Source organism: Halictus rubicundus, chromosome 8 (genome assembly GCF_050948215.1).
Source record: "Halictus rubicundus isolate RS-2024b chromosome 8, iyHalRubi1_principal, whole genome shotgun sequence".
Lineage (NCBI taxonomy): Eukaryota > Metazoa > Arthropoda > Insecta > Hymenoptera > Halictidae > Halictus > Halictus rubicundus.
In genome coordinates, this window is record NC_135156.1 from 14,112,415 (window position 1) to 14,131,502 (window position 19,088).

At 43.4% G+C, this 19,088-nt stretch overlaps 1 protein-coding gene across 7 annotated transcripts in view; it reads left to right on the forward strand.

Moving 5' to 3' along the window:
* The first annotated feature begins 267 nt into the window (after nt 1-267).
* Nucleotides 268-19,088, forward strand: part of Dysc (whirlin protein dyschronic) — a 145,445-nt gene continuing 126,624 nt past the window's right edge. For 3 of the 7 annotated variants that reach the window (XM_076792016.1, XM_076792017.1, XM_076792019.1), the window contains exon 1: nt 271-650. The gene's annotated coding sequence lies outside the window, so the exon portion shown is untranslated. Of the gene's footprint in view, nt 651-19,088 lie in introns of all 7 variants that reach the window. The other 4 variants (XM_076792020.1, XM_076792022.1, XM_076792023.1 and 1 more) reach the window with 3 other exon arrangements.

The following is a 19,088-nucleotide window of genomic DNA, read 5'->3' on the forward strand; positions in this document are numbered from 1 at the left end:
CTCAACCAACCCCGAGAAGCTTAAATACCCCGAGCAGCCGATTGCACAGATCAAAGCAGGAAACAATAATCAGCGAAGGAAAACAGAACCGAAAACTCGCTCCAAGCTGACCCTCAACCCTCACCCTCGCGGAAATCCGCGAGCTTGCGCCCTCGGTGGTTCTCCTCGCTCCCTTATTCCTCGCCAGACAGCGCTGCGGTAGCTTCGGCAGCGCATCCCCCTCCCGAGTCGAGCCGCCCCTAGCCACCGATTGAACCGGTGAACTCTCGTCGAAGCAACCCCCAGCTAGGGCCTCGGTCTAGAAGAGAGAGGCAGTCGTGAGCTTGGTGCCGAGCTGGGGCGATGCTCGTGGCTCGCGTGTGCTTCGCGATCGCGCCGAGTGCTCGCCATTCCGTGTTGTTTCGCGTGTCGTTGTTCTACGCTTTCCGAGGAGAGCATCGCGTTCGATCGCCTCCGTGTTTGTGGCCGCGTTCGTCCTTTTTGGTCGCACCCTTCGCACCTTCGTCTTCGTCTTCGTCTTCGTCGTGGTCGTGGTTGTGGTCGTCGTCGACGCACCGGACGCTGGCAGAACGGGCCCTGTCGGTGCAACGACCGTGCGACGATCGGACGGCCGCACGTGAGCACCTGCGATCCGCTGCGAGATGAGAAACGTGAGTCCATCTCACCCTCATCTCCTCACCCCGAGAGTTGGCGAGATTCTGCGTGAGATTCGAGGACCCCGAGGTCTGTCCGGCAAGGGCGCTCGCACCGAACGAAAGAGGCCGCGCGCGGATTCGCGGGCAGCGCGAGATGGCAGACGTTCGCCAACCCTCGCGAAACTCGAAACGATACCAGCAGAGACTCCGCGAACAAGCCCCTCTCGACCCGGCTGAGGTTTCTAGGCTTTCGACGTGGCGAGGCCGCGTTGTCGGGTTTCGGTTTGCCGGCGGATCAAGGACTACCCGACTGCGGTCGACTCGTTCCTCTTCACCCTCCCCGGATTCGCTATCTCTCTCTCTCTCTCTCTCTCTCTCTCGCTCCCATTATCTCGAGCTCTTTCTCCAGAGGCCTTGATCCCTGCCAAACTGAACCCTGCCTCTGTCCCCCTCGGTGCGCACTCCTCCAAGGATTGTTGATGCAAAGTTTCCGGGAATCGCCAAACGGGACGACTCCTGTGTCCTTGATCGATGCTGTTGACGATGTACAGTCCCCGAGTCCTTGGAGGAGCACGGATCGTTCAGTGCACGGGCTCTTGGGGTTGCGGCCTTGATCGCCGAGGGCTTATCGATGACCCGAGTTTCGGGCCGCTTGTGCATGAGATTTAGACGTTTCGGGACATTGTTGTAGCTGGAATTTGTTCTTCGAGATCGTTTGGAGTCACGTCGAGAGATACACGGTTTTTATTCGTCAAGGTGAACATCCCCCTTCCTGACGATCTTCAGTGCTTTCTAGCTTGACTAGAACTGTTCTATTGCAATCGAAAGACCTCGAAGACATCCATTTCTACCCTTTAAAGTAAACATCCTCCTTCGTGACGATCTTCAGTGTTCCCTAACTTAGCTAGACCTGTTCTAGGTTCGTTATCGCAATCTGGAGACTTTGGAGACGCAGATTTGTACCTTTGACGATGAACATTCTCCATTGTGACAATCTCTAACGTTTTCTAATTTATCAGGATCCGTTCTACGTGTTCTATCGCAATCGAGAGACTTTGGAAACACGTATCCTTGAATGTGAAGATCCTCCTTTGTAACGATCTTCGATTATGCTTCTATCACTCGAGTGTTCCGTGACTGAGCTAGATCCGTTCCATGCATCTTATTGCAATCTAAGGACGTAAACGATCCCGAAAGTGGTTATTGCATCACTTTGTCTGCCTCCTATCGTCAAATCGTTTAACGATCCTTTGAAGCACTTTTCTGTGCTTTCAATTTCCTTCGGGTCTACGAAATTGCGACTGTTTTCGAGGGCTCAGTTTCACGCTAATGAACTAGATACTCATCGGAACTCTAACGAGTCTCTCGTTCGTATCATAAGTTGGTCACGTCAAGCTGGTGTCGAGTTTTCTTTGAAATAATTGGGAATTAGTTTAACAGGAGTCGGTCGCGACGAATGGTAGCCTTGAAAGTGAAGAAGCTGCTTCTAGCGATCTTCAACTACCCCCTACAGTGAAAATTAGACTTTGACCTTTTATTTAGACTTGGACTTCGCCTTGAAAGCGAAGATCCAGCTTGTAATGATCTTCAACTTCCCCTTCATTTGAAAATTATACTTTGACCTTCTATGTAGACTTGAACTTCGCCTTGAAATTGAAGATCCTGCTTGTAATGATCTTCAGCAACCCCCTTACTTGAAAACTAACCCTTGACTCGAGAGTGACCAGCCTGATTATAATGATCTTCAACTACCCCCTAACTGAAACACTAGCCTTTGGTTTTTTACTTAGAAATAAAGCTTCGGCTCGAAGGTGACTACCCTGCTTATAATGGTCTTCAACTACCCCCAACCTTGAGAATTAGCCCTTGATTTTTTGCTTAAACTTAGACTTTGACTTTCAACTTTTAACTTGGAATTTTTTACTTAGAATTAAAACCTTGACTTGAAAGCGACCCCGCTTACAATGATGAACTACCCCCAATCTTGAACATTAGCCCTTGATTTTCCACTTTTAACCGAGACTCACACCTCTGACTCAGCCTCAGACTTTAACCGATTTCCGAGCCTCTTTCACGCATTTCATCGTAATCGAGAGTCTTCCACCGCTTCAGGAATGATTATTGTATCGCTTTGTCCGCGTCCTTTCATCAAGAATCGTTCAGCGATCCTTTGAAGCGCTCCTCCGCGCTTCCAGCATTCCTTTGAGCCCCCTATCCACGAAATTGCAAGTGTATTCCAGGGCTCAGCTCCGCTCTAATTAACCAGATACTCGTCAGAATTTCAGCAACGTCGTCGAGTGTTAAGACTCGTCCCAGTGTTTGTTGATTCGTTCGGACGACAAGTTGAGTCAAACTGTTGGACGCAAGTGCCATTCAATTCCGTGCCGTTCGCTCTCGAAACCGCTACTTCATCTCCCCGGGACCTTTGCCGAATGATTGCAACGCGGTATATCTGTTTCGTCGGCGCCGTTGCAAACCGATCGCGTCGAACCATTGTCCGCCGATGATATGAAAAATTGCGCTTTGTCGTCGCCGCTGTGAAATCAATAACCTCGTGAACGGTTTAAAAATATTTATGAAAGAGTCGCTGCATCCAGAAGAGTGTTCGTGCACGCTACAAGTGTCCTGTAAACGTTCCAGCGTACACGGTGATTTATTAATTCCGTAATCTGTTACGGAATTGTTGTTCGGGAGAATCTTTCGCCCGTCGTTGCAACTTTTATTCGTTTATTCTCTCGCGAGCCTGATCGAATTGGATCGTTATTCTGCTCGATACGTACACGTTGATCGGCGAAACACATATTTGTTTTTACAGAAAATGTGAGCTTTCACGCCGGCCACTTATTTCACATTTTTACCGTTCCATCGCAGAGCATCCTCGATCAATCGAGCTTCGAAATTCGCTGAACAATATGTACTCACGACCTTCAGCAATTTCATAGCATTTCTTCAGGATCACTGCCCATTCGATACGTGGCCCAGCACCGTTGCAGTGACCTAACATCGAAAACCTTTCGCTCAAACATATTCACCCATCAACCCAATTCTTTCGAGTCTAAGAAAAACGTGTACAACGTGAGAAGTGGTTAGAAAAATTCTACGACTTTATTAGTGTTCATAAACCAGCAAAAACGCAATAAAGATATCCTTCAGTTGCAAAGAGGTGATAAAACGATAAATTATTACGTTAAATTCTGACGGTAAAACAAAACGAGAACTGGAAGTGCAATTAACAATGTGACTTGGAAATTACTCGATTTTACAGGGGGTTAATAGTACAACAGAAAAGAATTGTTCGCAAGGCTCAATTTCAAGTAAATTAAAACTGATTATTAGACTGCGGATCTTTATGCAAAATAACAATTTTCTGCACCGATTTTCTTCCACGATTTACAGTAGTTGTGCTGTACCAAAAGGGAGCTTGGAAATTTTCTTTTACATTATAATCTGGAACGAAATTCTTAGATGACGTTACTGCAGGCAACTTTGTTGGTTGACAATTGAAATTGTTGTTGCTGTTGAAGGATCCACTTAAAAGTCTTTAGCCATTACGGGCTGTTAAAAATGATGGAATAATGATAGGTAATGTGTTACTGTTTCAGAGTAGCGCCTCTGTATTGATGTTCCAAAAAACGGGGTAATTACTCCAACCTGTCAAATTTTGATCCCGCTCGTTACACTTTTAATCGGCGTGAAACCGGTGGGAATGATCAGGTGCGATCGATTATCACAGCTTCCGGCTCCGCCATCTGCTTAATTCTATGATACCGTTGCGAGCTTCTTCCAGTTCCTGGAGGAAACCACCCCCTCTCGCTGAGTTCTCACCCCCGTCGGGCTGTTTCCTCGGAATTTTCTCGTTCGTTTCCATCCCCGGTCTTTGTCTTCGTCTAGGCCACTTGCCTGGCCACGAGTGACTCGGCCCAAAGTCAAGTGGATATCAACCTTCACCCCTCGCGTTCCACCCCCGGCCGGTTTTTTATATTTCGCGCGTTCATCACGTACCAGCCTCTACAACCACACGTGCTTTTTACCCGGTCTTCTTCCACACTTTCTCCTTTTCAACCACCCTTCACCTCCTAATCCGCCTCCTTTTTAATTCACCTGCTCATTTCCATCCACTTCTTAAATAACTCGAAGACAATATAGAGTTTCCTTCTCATACAGGCTGTCTCAGCATGGGTTCCACGAGATGGCCTGATTCTATTTGAAGAAACAAGTAAACGAAAACGAATAACATTTTTCTGGTTGACGCTCCGATCGCGAGAAAATTGAGTTGGAAGTTTCGCGTATTCGCAGGAAGTAGAATTGGTTGGCCATGATCAGACGCGTTGGCCGATTCCTATTCAACAGCACGAGGAACAAGAATTCTCATAATTATGTGTACAGTAAAATAATTTCAAATTTGCATATTTGTATTGATTTTTGGATGCAGAAATTAAATAATTAAAAATAATATACTGAAATTGACTGTGAATTTATTATAAATCTGACTATGAATATAGCTAAAATATGAATAGTCTCGGTGTTTCAAAAAATTCTCGTTGTTTTAATTGTGATTGTCCCCTGGAAATATTTTTCTGAGGCATGAATGCACATAATGAAGAGGGGGTGCAATGTTCATAGCGCAGTATAAATCGTTGTCAGTAACGCAGATAGAACCATCAACTTCGGCCATTTTTCCATCCAGCTAATTTCCTATTTGTCTCGATTCCCCTTGCCTTTGGCTCGGTCTGTTGCACCTCGACCGTACTTCGTCGGAGAGCTTCGTTTCCTTTTGTCCCGTTCTTTGACAATTTCTAGGATCCGTTTTCTATGTCGAGAAGTTCCAACTTTATTTTCTTATATTCCGTTACCGTCCATTTGTACCCATCATTTTGCCTTCCCTCGCGTTTTGTCCGTCCTTCTTTCGAGCGTTCCCCGGGCTCTTTTGTCTCGCGGATTCTTTTCCTTTTTTTTTCGCTCCTTCGTCTCCCTTCTCGGACTCGGTTTCATTTTTATTTGTACATATTGTTTCTACTTACACAGCTCGCGCTCCTTTTTCTATCCGCGAGCACCACGTTCTCGTCTCTCTCTCTCTCTCTCTCATTCTCTCTTTCCCACTCTTTCTCCTCCCATTATTTTCTCTTAATGTTACGCCCACACTCCACTCCACTTTCCTACCGACTTTTTATTCGTTTTACTTTGGCACTTTTCCTACATCTTTTCACCTCTTCCCCCTCCGCGCCCCCGCTATTTTTTTTACCTCGATCGAGCCTCGAGATTGTTTCATTTTTACGCGAGACTCGCCCATTGTTTCCGCCATCCCTTTCATTCGTCCATTTAGCTTACCCACTTTTTCCCGTAGCCCTCTTTCGCCGGATATTCCGTCGGCATTTTCCTGTTTATTTCCTTGCAAAACTGTTCCTTATTGTGATTGATCAACCCCTCCGTATTGCCCGTTCTATATTCCTTACACTTCCTTTATCTGATCGCGAATCTATTATTCTTTTCCTCCTCCCCCGCCCCCGCGTTTCTTCCCCGCAGCTGCACTCGCCGCGTATTTTTAACGGGGACGGTTTTCTCGTCCGGATTTTTTCTTCTTGGTCATTTTCAATTTTTTCCAGCCTCCACAAATCATACTGGACTTTTGTTCCCGGACTGTTCTGGACTGTAGACATTTTTCTGTGGTTCAAAGCCTGGCAAAATACACGGTAAAATAAAAACAAATATTTCACTAACCTCGCTTTCAATTATCTGGTAAAAATAAATATTTCCAGAATTTTCAATGAACAAATTCAACCAAGTCGAATGGTATTTCGCGCTTCGTTTAACACCCTGGAAAAGTCAAGAAAAGTTCCACAGGCTCAGGAAAAGAAATCGAAATCTGTTAGAGAACTATTCGCTTCACACGGCGTATGGAAGTACGCAATTTTTAATGCAGAAACAAAAAGTGAAATCATGCTTTTCCATTTTCAAAAATTCACCGCTGACACAATGGTGTACAAAAACCGTGCGTGAATGAGGATTGCGGTTCGGCCAGTTTGTTTCCATCAATTTGTAGGCCGGGGGCCGTTTTTATCGGCGTTCGTCACCTTTTTTCCCCCTGCGTCGATCATTTTGTCCCCGTGCTGCCGACAGCACTGGTTTTTCCCGAGTGTACAGGAAACATTCCTCCGCTTTTATATTAGCCTGCACCCCCGAGCCACCCGTTTTCCACAACGCCCTTCTGACCACGTACTCGCATCCCGTATCGCGTACTCTCTCGATACGGTGGTGCAGCACCCGATCGATCTATCGAGTCGACCTTACAAGCACCGCGAGGCTACGCTCCGACGAACGAATTCCGTTTTAATGAATTTTCCACCGGTGATTTTCTCGACGAAGTTGGCTCGTCCGCCTGCTAATTATTGGCTGACAGTGTCGTGCGCGAAGACGGGCACCGCGGTTGGCAGACACGTCACTGGATATGAAACGCTTGGGCAGACTTACTTTAGGCTGAAACCGAAATTTGACAGGTTGTTGAATATTCTCGTCGGAATTCCCCGAATTCCGGTCGACTGATCTCTACGGGGTGTGTCGAAATAGTTCGACGCATTTTAGGGGTGTTGCAGTGTTTATGTATGTCCCAAATGTGCCTAGCCGATAAAGGTCCCAGAACTACCCCCACGGGGTATGCCCCGTCAAGGGCCATGAATCGAGACCTCTAGTCCTTTTCTATGTTGGATCAAAATAGTATCTCCTCGCCGATGTATGTCTCTGTCCAGACCCGTGTTTTGGACATATATCGAGTAAATGCAAAGAATATGTTTATTTCTAACGCACGCCTCATTGAATACAAATCGGAGCCAGCGCGAACCTTACTGTAATTATGCGGCATTTAATGGTCGCATGACGTGTTTTGCAATAAAGTTCCACTTAACACTGAAAGTTCCAAGCGCACCGGTAATGCATGTGGTTTTACAATACGATACCGCCCGTAGTTTCGAGTTAGTTGGTCGCCACTCATTCGCAGTTGTTTGTTGAGAGTTACCATAATGGAGGGTCAGCCGGGTCGTAGAATTAATAGTCTTGTGTTATCGTTAATATTAATTCAACACATGTTCCATGCCGCTAGTGCACTTAAACCTTGTTTCGTGCGACGAACCAGTCAAGCATTGCGTACACAGGTGTAGCGTACCGTAAAATATGAAATACAACCCCACCGACCGATAACAATTCTTTCGCCCACCTGCTCTTCATTTTCGAAATTAATTTTTCCGTCGCGCTAAGTCAATGTGCGTGGAACGTTACATTTTTTAATTTCAATTCCATTCGAATCAAATTGTATTCGAGGCAGTAAGAAACTCTTAATCTGAAACTCTGTTTCCCCCGTAAAAAATTGTACGCACCAACGCAGGCCATAAAAAAAGAATGCAGTACGCTCCGCGAAGCGCAGAATGTCGGCCGTATTCCTGCTAATTATCTGTTTTAATTAATCTCGAGCAATCGCAGAGCAATTTCGCCGACGAAACAAGCAACAGCTGTTAAAAGCCACCGGTCCGGTTTTATTGTAACGCAAAAATCCTGATCGCATTTAATCTGCAAATCCGCGGGCTACGCGTTCGAACACACCGATCCGCAAAACCGCTGTCCGCAACAATAACAATAAAAAAAAAAATCGATATAAACCACGACTCGCGTCGCAATTAATTTTAATTGTACAAATTTCAATCCCCACGGTACAGATGCGACGTCGGAATGTCATAATCGAGCTCGGAGCTGGCCATTTGTTTTTCATTGGCTAAAGAAATACCGCGTTGATAAAACAGTAAAGTTGACAGGACACCTCGTGCTGATTTTGATCTGCTAGATCCTAATTTGCCGGATACGTCAGGCAAAAACGATTCTCTTTCTGGTTTGAATGTGCAGATAATTTCGGATTATTCGCCCGGCTAGATGAACATATAAACGAGACGACTCCGGGGCGAATTTAAATTGCAAATCAGCTTAGGCGGTCAAAGCGGATTTTCGGACTTTGTTTCGGGCCGCGGCTACGAATCCCCAAACCCCGGAGAGACAACGTTTTCTACCTCGTCCTCCTGTCTTGATCCCTCACAGACGCGGCCTAATAAAAGTTACCTGAAATTGCTTTCGACGTCGATCGAGTCGCTATTACGTATTCATGATCCCCGGCATAAAATATTACGGATTTCGTCGCGGACGCCTGCGGACCCGCGGATCGGTACTTTCCTGTCGTAAATCCACCGGGATCGCCGTCAATGTATTAATAACGCGTTTTTATAATGTCACCGGCTTGTAATAAGACGGCCGATACGATCTTACGACGTCTCCGGGACGAGATCATGGCAATTTACGGTTTCGTTCGGCGATTTCACCGGAGGCCATCGTGTTGCGTCGAGTTCCCTCAGTATTAGCCATTTTTACGACTGGCCTGTGATCGGTTTATTTTTCTTGCAATTTTACTGTGCGATGAAGTGGAGAAATCAATATTATCGGTCGCACAAATTTGATAAATTTCAATGCACTCTTGCAATGCACATAAATACAGTGCATTTCAGTTTATCGAATTATTATATCTAGATTATTATATCTGCCTTTCAACCCTTTTCATTCTAAAACGAAATGTTTCTTCCGTCTTAGAATATTTAATTTTAATGTTTAGTAATCTGTTGAATACAAATTTTGTAATGTAACAAATACATTGTAATATTTTCTGTACTTTCTTTGAAATAATGCCAAAACAGTTTCTAGTGGTGCTTCAGAGTCACCAGTCGAGTGCAAGGGGTTAATATGTTATTACTAGACTGTGGGTCTTCGTGCAAATTCTCATTTTCATTATACAGTAAAGTCTTGATACAAGCCGCACGGAGCTACACGATCTTAGTCGCTTCGCTTGTCCCCTCCACTGGGGGGCATACCCTGTGAGTAAACTACAACACTTCTTTATTTTTCATTATTGTTTTATGGGATCTCCACCGACTTATTTGTGGCATTTTTCTGATTAAACTGACACTAATCACGCGCTGTCTTTTTCCACGTACGGCGCGGTCGGCGTGGTCACAAGAACATAGTAGACCTACACGATCTATGTCACAGCACGGACCCGATGGTTCGGCTTAGATCAAGACTTTTTTAAAATTTTTTTTATTTAGCATTTGAAACCCTTCTGGATTTATTCTGCTTTACAGGAATAATAATATAAGTGGGTACAATAATATAGTATACAGAGATAGAACAAGAAGAGTACAATAATAATACAATTGAATACGATAACACTGTCCGTTAATACTAAATATGTAGATTGCAATTTTTGAAAAAGGAATGAATACAAAGACAAGCTTCAATATTTGGCTTCGCTATAAGTGTGTCTACATTAAGAGGTAGTTGAAGGCCCATACTAAGTACGGCCTTTGTTAGCTTGCGTCTTTGTGGATTATACAATTCGCATTGCCATATTATATGGTCAAGGGTTTCGCAGTCCCGATTGCACTTGCACTGGCTGTCATTGACAATACCTACTCGCGCTAGTGCAGCAGATCAAGACTTCACTGCACATCGTTTTAACGTACAAAGATGATCTTCAAGGTCTTCCCTTAAATATTAATTCAGATATATAATCTCGCCGTTAAATAAAGTTTATTTCACCGTCAATCGATGCGATTATACATACAATCGATGTGATCCCGCTGCGAACGACGCTCCACCGCCTCATTCCCCATTCCAAGATCTATTTGATCGACGATCGTGAAGTAAGACGCATCGCGTGACAGCCGTTATAGTGATCGTCTTACGGAGCTGCAGCGTCTCTTTGAAAACCGCTTGCAGAGCCGTGGCTCGGCTCATTTCCCGGTTCTGTCATGTCGATCACGTCCGAAAATCGTTCTGTCAGAGAGCCGGGCTCCATTCTTCGACAAATCGGTCCGCTTTAACTCGATCGGACTGCGATCGAGGGGGGAACGAGGGGCGGAGGGTGAGGGCAAGCAGACGGGCAACATTGTTGCGAGGTCCGCGATTGCCGGTCGGAGGGGTGGCAGCCAATCCGGGGGTGTTTTTATTCAGAAAAACGGGGAAAAAGACGGGACAAAAGTGCCGATTGGCTGGATCTGCTTGTCGGAAGCGCCAGGCCGTTCGACATTCGGGGATTTTCAGGTGGCTTTGTTCTCTCGGTCGGTTCGCGTCGGTCCTCGGGAAAGGGTGGTGGCGTGTGCCGATTTTATTTTTTTTTTCGAAAATTCTTTTCCTCGTGCCGATCGCTGAAAAGTTTCCCTCCTCTCGCGCGCCGCGCCCGGATCGTTGATTAGTTTGTGTGCCGACTCCATCCCCTGGGAACCGTCCGCCGGTGTTCCCGTTTTGTTTCCCATGGTGGTCGGGGGTCGGTGAAGTTTTCCGAAAAAAGTTTATTCTATCCGGGAGCCGTTGACAGAGATTTCGCAACACTTGCCGTTCTATTTTTTGTTCGGGGAAATATTTTTGAAACGAGCCTCCCTGGACCGCCGAGAAAGTTCGGATTAATAGCGCGATGTTTGCACGCAGAACGAGGTGTCGGTTAATGTGCTCGTTGATTTTGTTGATATAACTGCTCCTGGCTCGCTCGGCAGACCGATAATTGCCTTCGGAGCACGGCGTTGAATTAGTTTAACTGTGATACTGTGGACGGTGTACGAGAACCGTCTTGCCGTAAATGAACGTCACAGTTGTTGATTGTAATATCTGTACCGGCAATGTCTATGTCTCTAATCAGTCGTAAATTTGCGTGGAAATATTGGACAATTATTATATCAATCGGTACTCTGTTACGATTCGTGTTACGATCGTGTGGACTTTATGCATTTATAACGGGCACGAGTCTATCAAACACGATCTAATTTAACACTTGAACTACCGAGCCTTCAAAGTGATTATATTATACTGCCTATTAAAACTGACAATATTACATGTACTAATCGAGATGTTGCCGCGATTCTTATTACAAAACACGTCTTATTAATTACGTGTATCCAGTGTGCATCAGTATTTGTATGCAAAATAAAAATTGTCTGCATCGAATGGAAACATTAATTATTCTTTTAATCAGATTAAAATAATGATTTGCAGAACAGAATTTTTACGTTATTTGAATCTTCATTTTATTTCGAATTTGATCTAGTCAGTTTTCGTCATGAATACATAAAATCTGCAGTCCAATCACTGCGATCTTCATAATTACATAATCTGCGATCCGTCATTTTGACGAGTGCAGTAATCATACTGTTAAAATGACGGTATAACGAGGTAAAGCCTTGAAGACATTTTATAAATACTTCTTATCGATAAGCTGAAAAAATTCGCGCAGTAGAATTAATGACCAATTAATGCCTGTTATTGGGAAAGGGAACAAACTTTAATTTAGAATGATCTACAGCCTGATAAGGAAGTTAGTGCAGTTAGAAGCATAATTAAAAGAAAAAGAAATGGAACAGTGAAACAGCGCGTTCGTTAAAGATTAATTGGGAAAATTGGCACGTTGGCAGCCCGTTAACTGAAAAACAGTGCTCAGAAATTAAGAGACCCCTCGAACCGAAACGTTATCGCTTACGAAATCTTTGTGCCGGGTAAATTGGGTTAAAGGTGTTTGCATGCTCGTGTAACCGCGTGTGCACAATAATTCAAGGCTTAATTGGTGTCACGGTAGGCGAGTGGCCACCGCCGCTGAAATCGTTCGGTTTTCTTTAACAGAGGAGAACTTGTCTCCTTTTATCCTCGATTGCACCGCGGTTCACTATCGACACATCATTTTCAATATCTCAAAATTTCAAATCAAAGACAATCCCTTCTATTTAGCTCCTGTATGCACTAACTCTAGCTATAAATTGCTACAGTTACAATTACACTCCGAATTTTATGCATTTATGACAAAAATGGGTAAGCAAAACATCAAACAGAAGACAGACACAAGGCACTTATGAGTACCAATACATTACCATAAACATATAAAAATTATTAATGAAAGAAACAATTTTTTGATTTGGTCCCCGTTCCTACCATACAATTTTTATTTCGCATAAAGATCCGCAGTCTAATAATTACAAGTAACGACATGCAGAAAATTGATTTTCTTCACGTGATACGTAAAATCATGGTTGTAGCAGGCCGGTTGAAGAACGTGTTGGGCTCACTATAGAATTGTGTGAAGAACCGGTGTGCTATCGGAGGCAGTGGCATGCAACATGTTAATAAATAAACACATTGCCGCATCTGGGCTGTCCATACTAGAATTTGCACGCGCAATTTCGCCGATCGAGTCTTTTTTTTTCAGTTCTCCAACTACGGGCGAAATAGCAACGCATTTTCGTAATTCGCGATCGTTCAAGATGGCCGGTATCGGTGTCACGGCTCGCGAGTTGCCCGCTATGGAAGATTCTCCTTTTTTCTGCGCGTTCTAGCTGTTCTCGGCTGACTGCTCGATTATTCGAGGCTTTGAGAATGGTTGGAGAACGCCAGGTAAACACTATCACCGTAGACGTTTTCGAGGAGAGGAGAGAGAGAGAGAGAGAGAGAGTCCTGCGTGTTTTTCTTCGGCGGGGCCTCTTTGATGGTGGTGTCGCCAAGAAACGTTAATTATTACGCTCCCTCGCTGTCTAATTGAACCCATTCAACTCTTTCTACCCCCACCGCGGGCTATTTCGAATGAACTAAGTGTACACCGCGTCCAGGACAAGGATTTAATCCTTTAACGCTGATTTGCTGTTAGCGGTGGACTAATTACGACCGGGGAACTGGTTTCTGTCGGCTGGGGAACCGTAACGATCCTGTTTAAAATTAATTCGATCCTGCCTGCCTCTTTTAATTGCTAATGACAGGCATCCAGACGGCGGTAAATTTTGCTAGTGTGGTTTCGACAGCTATCTTCGCGAGGGGTTATCGTATTTTCGCGATGGGAATTCGTAACGACTCGTACAAAGTAGCCGTAATCATGCGCAGTCGTCGTTAGGGTATTTGTGGCCGATGGGCTTGCTGTCTTCTTGGACGAACTGGTTAGATATGGCTTAATAAAACTGGACTTGTACCTGTTATGCAGTGGGCGTGTACAGATTGCGGATTTTAGTAGTAGGGAAAAGAGAAAGAGAGAAAGAGAAAGAGTCTTTGTGGGAGTGTAGATTTTTATGAACCAGTTTATCAAAATTAGAATGGATAAAAGTTTCTTTTCTCTTTAACAAGTTCTGACACTAATAGAAATGTATTTCATTTGGATTTTTATAAAAATTTTCACATGAAGAATACTTAATTTTATTCATTGAAAAATTTTTCGCGGCCGTGTAGATTTTGATGAATTAATTTATGAAAATTAAAATGGAGAAAAGTTTTGAAATCGTTTCTAATATTAAGTTTCAAGGGACCAAACGTGCCACAAATCTATAAAGTCTGCGACCTAGTTGTTAAACAATTTTTACTCAAGATTGTATAAACTTGTACATGTCAAAAATGCATAATGATCCCACCAGCTCGAACGCATTAACCATGCAACAATCATTTGCAATTCGTTGAAAAATATTTTACTGGTACCACTGCCCAAGACTGCCCCGCTAAGTGTACATTCACCTGAGAATTAATTGCTAAATATTTTAACATAATGGAGATTCTAATCAACGCGATCTTATGGAAAAAGTATTTCCATGAAAGTCGCGGAACATTGCGTGTACAAAAAACCAAATTCCGACCTAGCTGAATTTACACAATTTTACATATTTATAAACGAAATCAGGCCAGAAATATAACAAACTAGCGATCGATGATGTCGTTAAGCTGCATAGAAAATAAAAATTGTGTTAATAATTATTGGCCGGTGCGATGAATTTTACAACAACGTTGACTGGGAATGTATAAAATTGTTTGAAAGTGAGTTTGGTAGACGTACTGTTGAATTGAGGAATGGCTAACATGTCTGTGTATGGCTGACGTTTCTACTTACGAATTTCAATGGTAAGTAATGTCCTTTTCTATGGTTGGAATTGTCTTCTCAAGTGCAAGATTTTAACAATGACACGAATTTATAGAAATATCACTGAGAAAATTAAATAACGATTTTTGATTACTAATTTCAACAGACTTGTACCTCGAGTGTTAATTTTATTCATTCAGTGGACAGGTCACTATGTTGTACGTACAATAGATTCTTGCAAGCAATATTCCAGCGATTTTTATGAATTCGAATGAAAGATTCAAGAGCCAAATTCACCATTTTCGATTTCGTTTCGAAACGAAGCGTGCCTAGGGTACAAAAATCGATATTCAATTCGCGTTTGGAGCCTCGTCAGTACCCAATTTCGCGACTAGAACAATGCCAGTCGGGAAGCGACTATTTCTGCCGGTGTTCTAATTGGTGTGCGCGTGCAATAAATTTCTCCAATATTCCAACGAAACCAATGTTCTTCAAAAAATCACGCTAAAAGATTCAAGAGTTAAATTCACCATTTTCTATTTTATTCGAAGCGACGCGTGCACGGGATCTAAAAATCGATACAGAATTTGCGTTTGGGGGGCCCTCGTTAGCCCCTAATTTCGGTGCTGGAACAATGGCAGCCCGGAACCGTGTCTCTGCTGGTGTTCTAATCGGTGTCCCGGTGACATTTTCACCCCCTCGCCCCGAAAGATGCTTGTGGGGCTGAATTTCTCTAAGGAACACCCCTTCTTCTACTTGCTGAAGTTGTGGGCGGTGAGGATGGTGGGGGGCTAATAAGCGACGCGGAAAGCCGTGCCTCTGGCGTTGAATCGGCTCGTTTCCTCCGGTAGGCAGAATACTAGGCTGCTTCTCTCTCTCTCTCTCTCTCTCTCTCTCTCTCTCTCTCCTTTCTCCTCTCGTAACACTTTCCAGCCCTCGACCTCGTGGCCGAGGATCGATCCCTGTGACGTAGTGCGTGAGCATGCCTTCGTGGAAAAAACGAAGTGGGGTTGGTTCTCGTGGTGCAAACGGTCGAGGAGGGGGGCAGGGTAGCGAACACGTTAATAACTAATAGAAATGCTCCTCTGTCCCATGTGTACAGGTCGCGGCAAGTGTTACGGTCGAAACGTTAACCCCTTAGTCGCCACGATCCTCGCGGAATCACTGTTGCTTAGAGTGCAGGCGATACTTTCCGTCGGTTTACACCTGCGAAATTGCGTTTCGTTGGCGGAAAGTGGCCTGGTCTTCCGTGGAGACACGGCTCTTTATTCTTTATTTCGTTTTATTGGAGGAGGGCAGTGAATGGGTTCGTAATGGTAATGGTGTGTGTGTGTGATTCTTAAATAATTTCTGTTCAGGCACATCAATTTTATTTGTCAATAATGTAGACAATTTTTTGAGACTTGACGAAGGTAATACACAAATTTATAATTTAGAGTACAATTTTATTGAAAAGTAAATTTGACTGATTTTTTCACCATGATCTTCAATTACGTATTCAATTTCGATTTCTGAATTTTTGCTGTGAAAGGTGATTTACGGCAAAAGTTAAATTAGACTTGAAAAATGAATTACCGTCATGATCAAATTGAAAAAAATAGCTATGGTACATGCATGTATTTGCGGCTTATTGGTCGACTTGTTAACCCTTAATAACCTTGAAAAACTACCTCATTACATTAAAATTGTGATTGTTGATTTGAATCTTTATTTTCATACTGGCTCGTAGAAGTCGAACTCACACGCACAGTCGAACAACCTGTACGTTCGCCATTATTTGGCATGACTTCTTGACATTTGTCAAGCAGCTCGAGCATAATAAGCCATCAGCGTGATAAATGTACCGTTACAGAAGGAAATTGTTTCTGACTCGATCTAATGTCTTACAAACTGTAAATCAAACGAATTAATAATTGCATTCGAAGGATTCTTGGGAATTTTCTTTTTGCGAACGACGCAGAAGTACGAAAAATGTTCTCCAATGTGTCCACCGAATGGTTTTTTTGGAGCTACTTTCGAGAGAGAGAGAAATCGATTGAGAAATTGATTTACAGAATGCGTCGTGCAGCCGCATAAAAAACGACGCGATGACGTGGGTTCCTGAGAGAGGTAGATTTAAAGTAAATTTACTCCAGATGTCAGAACATGAGATTTTGCCAGGGAGTACATTGTGAACATGTAGTATATATATAGTAGGGCTCCATTTTTATGAACCCCAGGGACGAGCAAGTTCGTGTAACTGACAGCAGCAGACTGAAAAGTAGTTCGCATAGCGTGCGAGTCGTTCATAGAAGTCCACCTAATTCTCGCCGGTAGCTATGACTTTTCGTTCGAATAATTCTGATAAGTGAATTTCGTGAAATATTTCACGTTGGAGTCCGGTTAGTTGAACTGTGACCCTTGAACGGCTTATCTGTTTGAATATTGTTCTACTGTGGTTCTATTTGCACGGTCGTTCCTCGTATGTATAGCTTATTTACCTACAGGGTGTCCTTGTGTAAGGGTGTCCCTAGGTCGTCCCTAAATCGTCCCTAAATCGTGACCTTACGAAACCCAGGAGCGCTTCTATTTGACGCCCGTTGTTTGTAGAGGAGGCGCCATATTTGTTTCATCGGCAGTATGTTTGGAGCCAAACCTATAGCGAGGTAAACACAGTTGGAATATAACCAGGAGCTAGCACGTATAGAACCCTGGTCCAGGGTCGTCTTCATCGTATCGAAAATGTTCCCAACTACCCCATTGGGTCCACAGTAATCTTTTAAAAAATTGAGTTAGCTACCCTGAAACATAGTCCTGGAACTATCCTTTTGCTTCAGTGCTATCAAACAAAGCTAAAATCTATTTTGAAAAATCTATCAATTCAATGGGGTATTATTACCAGGTATTATGAAATTAAAAAGGAAGATAAAATCAATGCTTCCATTTATTTCTAATTGTTTAGAAGTCGTGTTACAAGAGAAAAAATCCAGCCACACCTAAATAGAACTCAATTTTATTCGAATTATACTTAGTGATTGCAGGTATGCGATGTGAATAATTGAAAACGTACCAGTTCAATTTGAAGGGGTACGACTGCCCCGTAAACGCTATAATTCTCAAACAAATCGTAGTACAGTTGAGCCATTCGTATTTGGCGTCCGTCTGCCGCGAAACCACCCCCATCGACCCCTTATCGTTCCCCTGATTTATGGCTGGAACAGCCGAAGACGACGTTCCGTGAAATTACCAGGCGATTCTTAAAACGTGCACCCCCTTCGCCCGAAGATGAAGTCTGTCCTCCCCCTTTTCGGGGCTGACTTTGAAAGATAAGGGTTGCTTCCGGGGGGGTTGAAGACTGACAATGAGATTGAGGGGTGTGGAGTCGCGTAGAGGTTGTTTGAAGGTTATCAGCTCTCCCTTAATGGATTTATTGGTTTCGTGGCGGTCATGATGGATGTTCCAACCCCTTGCCACCCCTATGGAGTTGGTTTTTCAGATGTCGCTGCGTGTACCATCTAAATTGATGGTTTATCTACCATTTTCTTACGTTCGCAATTTACTATCATCCAAGATATCTGAAAATGCTCGCATAAAATAGGCTATGGAAATATTAAAATTGTAGGCGGAAATTTATATTCAATGTATTTTGAAAATAATTCTACAGAATTAGGGGTTGGAATTTGGTTTCTCAGTTACTCAAATTGTGTATATTTTCTCTACTGAGTGAAAATATATTGAATTATTGGGTCTGCTGATACAATACACACTGTCACATTATTAAAACCATAGGGGAGGATTTCTATTTCATTCTATTTAATTAATTTTAATTTCTATCTAATTTCATCCATATTTTGTTTCCTCGGTTCCTCGAGATATATCTACGTTACCTATCAGGTAAAAATACGTCGGAAAAATTCAAAGAACACCCCAGCTTCTGTAAAAAAAAAGCATAGCAACTTTAGCTTCACCGATTTCTCACACGTTCCCCTGTGTCAGCGAGCTGAAGTCCGAGCTTCCCCCTAACAAAAGTTGTTTCGTTATAACGTAGCTTACGTGGCTCACATTCTGAGGCTAACTGTACACGATAAGCAACGTTTTCCCGGTGTTCGTCGGTGAATTTAGTGCTCGCACGATGAGAAGTAATGCGACCGAAGTTAGCTTCCGGGACAGTTACTCGAACTTTATGATAGTGTGAGATCACTGCCACTCGCGCCACCCTTATAGATACCTGTGGTGCCTCGCCTCGCGATACCATGAATCTTCACCTTTGCCCTGCTGCCGTTTTCATTCTTCAGAATTTTATCGAGTTTATCAGTCCTGTTACAGAAATGTAACTTTATTGCTGCATTAGGTTTATCGAGGACATCGGTGCGCCATTACAGACTTTATGTGCTCTTGCTTTTTCCCCGATAAATAAGTACCAGAACAGTTATTTTTGAGGTTGTGTTAAATTTATGTTTCATGTTGTAAAAATATAACTTCATTACCTACTATATTAAATTTCTTATGAACGTACTATTCAAGATACGGAACACGTGCAGCTTTCATGTTCATTTTTTTAAATTTTTTCTCTATAA